We start from the raw sequence: 7,491 nt of genomic DNA, 5'->3' as shown, positions 1-7,491 counted from the left end.
CACTTGATTACAAGAGACACAAGTTGGTTGAAAGTTAAAGCATAGAATAAAATATCCCATGCAAATAGTAACAAAAAGAAAGAAAGAGAGAGAGAGAGAAAAAGAAAGGAAGGAAGGAAGGAAGATAGATCTGGGATGGCTACGTTAATATCACACAAAATAAACTTTAAATCAAAAACTATCACAAGAGGAAGAGGAGGCCACTATATGTTGATAACAAGTTCAATCTATCAAGAAGATATAACAACTATAAACATATATGTACCAAACATCCCCCAAATATGTGAAGCAGACATTGACAGAATTGAAGGAAGAAATAGATAGTTCTAAAATAATAGTTGGAGATCAATACCTTGGTAAATTCAGGGATTAGTATTCAGGAGTACTCGTCACAAAAGCAGAGAATCTTAGCTCACACCAAAGGAAAAAAATAGAGAAAAAGTATAAATTATATGAATACACACACATACACACATGTGCCAACTATATGTTGCACTTCTCCAAAATCTATTCAGTATCTGCACATTTACTGTATATTAGCAGTAAGACCAGAAATGAGCGTAACGCTCTGTTTACAAGGCACAGAAAACAGACCCAAATATGGAAATTACTAGCAATGAGAATGGGGAAGAAAGACTACAACAAGGAATGTAGATGATATTTTTGTTTCCTAGCTATGATGCCAAATATTGAACTTTCAACTTGAGACAAGGAGGCCATAAAAAGTTGTATTAGTTTCCTAGAGCTGCCATGACAAAGTACCAGGGACTGAGGAGGTTAAACAACAGAAATTTACTCACTCACAGGTCTAGAGGCTAGAAATCTGAGATAAGGTGTCAGCAGGATTGATTTCTTCTCAAGTATCTCTTCTTGGTTTGTAGATGCCATGTTTTCCTTTTGTCTTCACATGGTCTTCTCTCTGTGCATGTCTGTGTCCTAATATTTTCTTTTTATAAGGACACCAGTCATATTGGATTAGAGCCCACCCATTTGACCTCAATTACCTATGTAAGGGCCTTATCTCCAAATACAGTCATATTACGAGGTATTGGGGGTTAAGACTTACACATATTAACTTGAGCAGGACACAATTCAGCTAATAGAAGATAAGAGTAATTTAAGCAAGTAACTGTTGTTTACAGTGAGTTGCTTAAGGATATGAATTTACTCAAGAAAGACAAGAAGAAATTACATAACACTGTATGTTATACAAAGATATTAAATTAATCATCATAACATCCTGTGAGATGGGCATTAAATTAGACTAAGCAAGATTAAGCAACTTATCCAGAATTGTAGAGTTGGTACTTTCCAGAATTTAAACCAGGTATTTTCCCAGTTCCATTCTACGTTATATATTCATTTCATTATTTGAAATGAATTTTGAGTCTTCATTTTGCTTAGTTTCTGAAGTTATATGGGGATAGAATGGAGTTGGATATTTTCAGTGACATTCACACATGGGGAAGGAAATTGAGTCCAGAAGCTTCAGCAATGTTTCCATGGAGAGCACGAACAACAGAACAAGAAACACCGTTATCCTTTTGGTTCAGTGATCTTTCCTGAAGCACTACAAGAATCAATTTTAAGAAGCCCAGTGTTTTCCAAACTTTCACCAATGGGCTCTGTAGGGTCCTCTAACAGTATCTAAGAGACTAACTAGTTTCTCATCCCAAGCCACTTAAGACAAGGAGTTCTGATTGTTCTCTGTGAGGAAATCAAGTGACAAGCATAGCTGGTGATTTAGGATAGTTTCTTCAGGGCCCAGGCAAAACCTAATACACAGTAATAATCATTGTTAACTGCATCTTTGACAAGGATTAATCAGGTATCAAAGAGGTCTATAAATTGGGAGAAATTATGATCAAAGAGAAACACAGACCACAGATATTTAATTAATGCTCAATTATTTATGAGTTTAACTTTGGTGAACCTAATTTTCCTTCTTCTAGACAATTTCCAATTCGTCTCCACAAAGAGACCAGAATAAGCACCTTCCAATACAAGATTTATTGTGTTGCTTTAATTTAAAGCATACAGTGACTTCTACATTCACTCCACCAAGTTTTGCCAGGAGAGAAAAGGAGACATTATATTTTGTCTTGAATTAGATATGCCACCATACTTGACTTAGCTCATCCCACTGGAAGCACTTTGAGGGCAGATTCTACAGTCTTGTCTTACATCCTCTACGGAATCAAGCCAAGGGAATCACACACAGTTACAGCTGGAAAAACATTTGTTCTGGGTTAATACTTTTAGCCTTTACCACCAAGACTTTATCACCAAGACCTATCTTTACAGTCTCTAAACAGGAGACCTTCTTGCCTTCCCTTTTCATATTGACTAGGAAGGTAAAGGGAAGAACTGAGAAGTACCCAAAGTCAGCTAGCAGCCAGCACAGATAAATCATCTGTGGAGATATTGTTTCTTTCAAAAGATATAAACATAAGAGGAAGTCCTAGTGTTTGAAACAACTGTGCATAATAAAATTCCATGAAAACCTAGAACTCCAGATGCAGATCAGTAACATATTGGTTAAATAAGCTGTTATGCTCATGCAATGGACAAGTGTACATACATTAAGAAGAACGAGATACTCTTTTCTATGAGATTCTCTTTTCACTGAACTCATCAGTGCTGCAAAAACAATGTTACATAATACTTTTTCTTTAACATTATATCAGGCATCCTCATCTTGTCCTGCATTTATTGCCAGTGTTACTAAAGTCTACCACTTACCTCTTTCTCTTTTAGACATATAATTTCTTCTTATTTTGGAAGCATTCATCAATCCCTATTTTACTCTTTCTTTTAAATTACAAATGAATATTGAATTTTATAAAATATCTTTTGGGGGATATTTCAAGTGATTGTATAGTTTTGCTCTCCTTTGACCTTGTTATATGGTAAATTGTATTTTGTTATTGTATATTATGTTATTTATTATATATTGTATTCTGTTTACTAATGACATTTATTATATTATAATTACATTATTTTAAGGTAGCATTTTGTTTTAGATAGACAAAACAACCAGTGGAATAGGAAGCATCTTAAAATTAGATGCAAGAGCGTAAGGGAATTGAGATTAAAATAAAATTCACGTTTTGGATCAGCAAAAATTATTCAACAAAAGTGGGAAAATATAGCTATCATAGAATTAGTAAATTCTAGATACAGCAACGAGTTAAAAGTTAAAAAATAATGAAAGTGTAAAAGTATCAGAAACCTGGGAGACTTGAAATAAATTATTCATGAGGAATACCTTTCTAAGATACAAAGAAAAAAGGATACATTTAATTATATAAGAATTAAAAAAAAAAAGAATTAAAATTTTCCTCATGGCAAAATGCACTACAAAGGTCAGAAAACAAGCCAAAGAAATTGGGAAATATATTTAGAAATGGATATGCCTTCTTTACAACTTTTGAGAGAAGCACATGTTTCTTTTTCCTTTAACCTGTTATGTGGGTATTAATCTATAATGTAAGTGCATGGTTCCTTTCCTTTAACCTGTAATGTGAGATTTAATCTATATGGTAAGTGCATGGTTCCTTTCCTTTCATCTGTAATGTGAGTGTCAACATGGGGCACTGTTTCCAAGCACAGACTTTGGATGTTCCCGTACTGGTCCCGTCACTGACCATCCACAAAAACTTACAAATGTTGCTTTACTTTCCTGGGGGTTAGAGTCTTAGCTAAGAAATGGAAGCAAAATAGAACTTTCCCGCAGGGATGATAGAAGGTTTAAAGGAGTAAATATGTAAGTGACTTGGCACAGTGCCTACTACAAGAGAGATCAATATAAGTACTTACCAATTTTTTAAAGAGACAGATGAAAGAAATAAAATGTGGTGATTTCAATCCATTGATATATATTCTTGACATTAAACTACCTTTTCATTCACTGGATGACCTAACTTGCTCATGCTTTTTCTTACTCTAGTGAACTTGGGTAGCTAATATCATAGTTAAAAATTTTTCCTTTTATAGTTACAAGTAAATTTGACCTGTAAATTTCTTTTTCCTTACAGTCCTAATCTGTTTTCAGTATTAGGATTATATAGACTTCATAAGATGAATAAAGGAGCATTCTTCCTTTGCTACTCTCTAGAAGTTTTTCTTTGTTAATATTGATGTTATCTGTTTAACAGAAGTTTGATAGAATTCACCTCCCAAATGATCTGGCCGGGTCTGGTATTTTCTTGGTGAAAGATTGTAAACTATTGACTTAATTCCTTTACTGGTGCGAGAACTCCAGCTACAAATTTCCTCTTGTGTCAGTTTTGGTAAACTTTAGGAGCTAGGAAATTGTCCACTTTACAGAAATGTTCAAATTTACTGGCATTTCATATATTCTCTGTTTGTACTCTCTGCTATAACATTGTCCTGATTCTTTCTGTATATTATTTACTTACGTTTTTGTTTTGCTTAATCAAAGTTTGTTTTTTTAAATCTTTTCAAAGAATATTCTTTTGACTTACTAAATCACCTCAATTTTATACTTTTTTCTGTTTTATTAAGTTCTGCTCATATCTTTATTGTCTATTTTTCTATGTTCTCAGGGTTTATTGTTTTACTCTTCTGATGTCAATTAAAACACTTGGTTATTAATTTTAATAAATCTTTTTACTTATAAATAGTTGAACTTTTTGAAGGTTCCAGCTTAGTTGTACGTATCTAAGGGTCAGCTCCTCCTCATAGTTGCTGGCCTAAGGCTTAGTTCACCCTATAGCAATGTATATATTGACATTTATTCCCCTCGACTTTCTGTGTTTTGCTACTTCTCACCTTTCTTTGCAGAGAAGCCCTTTGAAATACCCTTAACTTATTTTACAGCCAATAAGTCTTTAAAATACTGTGTATTTTTTAAGATAAATCAACTTATATAATTAGGCAGGAAATCTGATCTGCCATATTTTAAAAAACAGCATAATTTCACTCTTCTCCACGATTAATCTGCTGTATTACACGACCTTCGAGTTTTTAGCTTTATCAATGACATGTACTTTAAAAATGTTTGAAAGATCCTACCCAGTCTTTTAAAACATCCTTGCTCCTTGTTTCAGTTCTAGTTTTATGTATATTTTCTGCCTGGCACCTGATTATTCCAACATCTGATGGATGGCCTTGGGAATTTAATTCTGGTATTGATTGTTTTTGCTGATTCTCTCCACTTGTAGCTGATTTCTTCATTATTGTGTAAATTTAGATCATGAGCTCACGTTTAGCTAAACTTTATCTGTGGGAACGCCATAGGCCTGTGTTGAGGGTCTACCTCTCCAGAAAGGGTTTAGTTTTGTGTTTGGAATACCACCGATTTGGGAGCATTTTAAGTTATTTTCTTGGCTTCTGTTTGCAAGACCGCAAATAAATTTGCAACCCAAACACTGTGAACACAGATCGGCGGTTCAGAATTCTCAAGATTTCCTACCTCTTTCCTACCCAGAGCAGAGGCCAAGAGAATTTGGTCTTAGTCTCCCTTTGCCAGCAGATATTTTTTTCTCCTGGCACACCCTTTCATTAAAGGTGAAGCTAGGGATAGATAGGTTTAGTTCTAACTTCCCATCTAGTAGGGATGGAGTCTTACCTCCTGCCTCCCATGTGGTCATGGCCATTTAAAAACAAGTCTCTATACCAGGTGTGTCATTCAACTACGGCCTGTATTCCAAATCCAGACAGCTGCCTATTTTTTATGGCCTATGAGCTATGAATAATTTTCACGTTTTAACTGGTAACATTTTAAATGGTTACCTAAGTACCTAAATAATATCCTCAATTTTGCCTCTTTGGTCTACAAAGCCTAAAATATTTGCCATTTGGCTCCATAAAAACAGGATTTCCAGCTTCTGTTCTAAGCTATCAAGATCTTCAATCCACTCTTAATAGAGCTATACCTCTTACACATGTACCACCCTTCCTTCATGGGTCCTGGAAATTTCGACTGCACACTTCCAAAATCAACCACGCACTTAAAAATAAGTTGTGTACATTTAACCTAGCATACCTAACCCATTTCTTTCAGGAGAGTTTTTCAAGTAATCTTGCCCACCGTACTCTTCAGAACTTCATTAATAATGGCAAAAAACTGGGCTTACCTGGTGGCACAGTGGTTGAGAGTCCGCCTGCCGATGCAGGGGACACGGGTTCGTGCCCCGGTCCGGGAAGATCCCACATGCCGCGGAGCGGCTGGGCCCGTGAGCCATGGCCGCTGAGCCTGTGCGTCCGGAGCCTGTGCTCCGCAACGGGAGAGGCCGCAACAGTGAGAGGCCTACGTACCAAAAAAAAAAAAACGAACAAAAAACAAAAAAAGGCAAAAAATTAAAACAACTTAACATTCAACAAAAATGGGAAATGTTCATAACAATTATAGAAGCACATACAGTAGAAAACTATAAACTGTTATTGAAACAGTGAGACATAACTTTTTATTCTTAGAGAGCTATGTTTATTTAGGTCCCTTTTGTTTAAATAAGTATATTTCTGTGTATGTATGTATACAGTCATGTATTTATATACACATACATTATTTGTATGATATATTTATATAAACATATGAAATACTACCTATACACATACCTTTGATTTATATTTGTATACATACACAGGAATATAATTATATATTATATATTTATATACATTGAACTGAAAACTGGTAGTATACATGTATACCGTGTATAAATGTGTGTCTACGTGCATGTGTAGAAAAGCCGGTTGAGAGATATGGAAGCATGAGTTAGACAGGGTTCAAGATTTTAAAAGTAGTTATGTGTAGGTAGTGAGGTTAAGGCCCATTTGATTGAAAATATTGCATATTTTTACATCAATTGTTATGATGACCAGATTCCTATGTAAATAAAATTATAAATAGCTATACATACGCGTATGTGTAATGTATAACTAAAAGATATATAGTTTTATATATGTATTATACTTATATTATACAATTATACTAATACATTATATATTGTGTTATATAGAATATATTAACTATATAGTGTATTAAATCAGATAATAATATATATTTATATATTATGATATAATTGTTTTATAATCAATATTACAGGATATATCATATTAATATTATGAACATATTAACCATAGAAATACATTTCATTACTCATATATTTTGTATATAATATATGCTAGGCAAAAATATATATTAATACATAATTGTTATACACTAATATAAATATTAGTATATTACATTTATACATCAATATAATATTTAATATTGGTATATTTATATTATTTTTAATATATACAGAGCTAATGCTCTTTAAAGCCATCTGCTACAAGTAGAATAAGACCAGGAGTATGGCCAAAGCAAATTGTAAAAATATTAGATTACTTATATTCATTTATATGTCATTTTCCTGGAATCTGCATCTGGCTACTAGAGAGGACACACAGCAAAATCAACAAAAAGTGCCCAGGACATAGGATCCTTTATTCATTGGAACCTCAAAGGAAACACAGTGCTATTCA

Source organism: Delphinapterus leucas, unplaced genomic scaffold (genome assembly GCF_059928025.1).
Source record: "Delphinapterus leucas isolate spDelLeu-1000000601 "Yukka" unplaced genomic scaffold, BTC_Dleu_Yukka2 spDelLeu_asBTCV2_sq40, whole genome shotgun sequence".
NCBI classification, from domain to species: domain Eukaryota; kingdom Metazoa; phylum Chordata; class Mammalia; order Artiodactyla; family Monodontidae; genus Delphinapterus; species Delphinapterus leucas.
Note: the sequence above shows the minus strand (reverse complement) of the source record.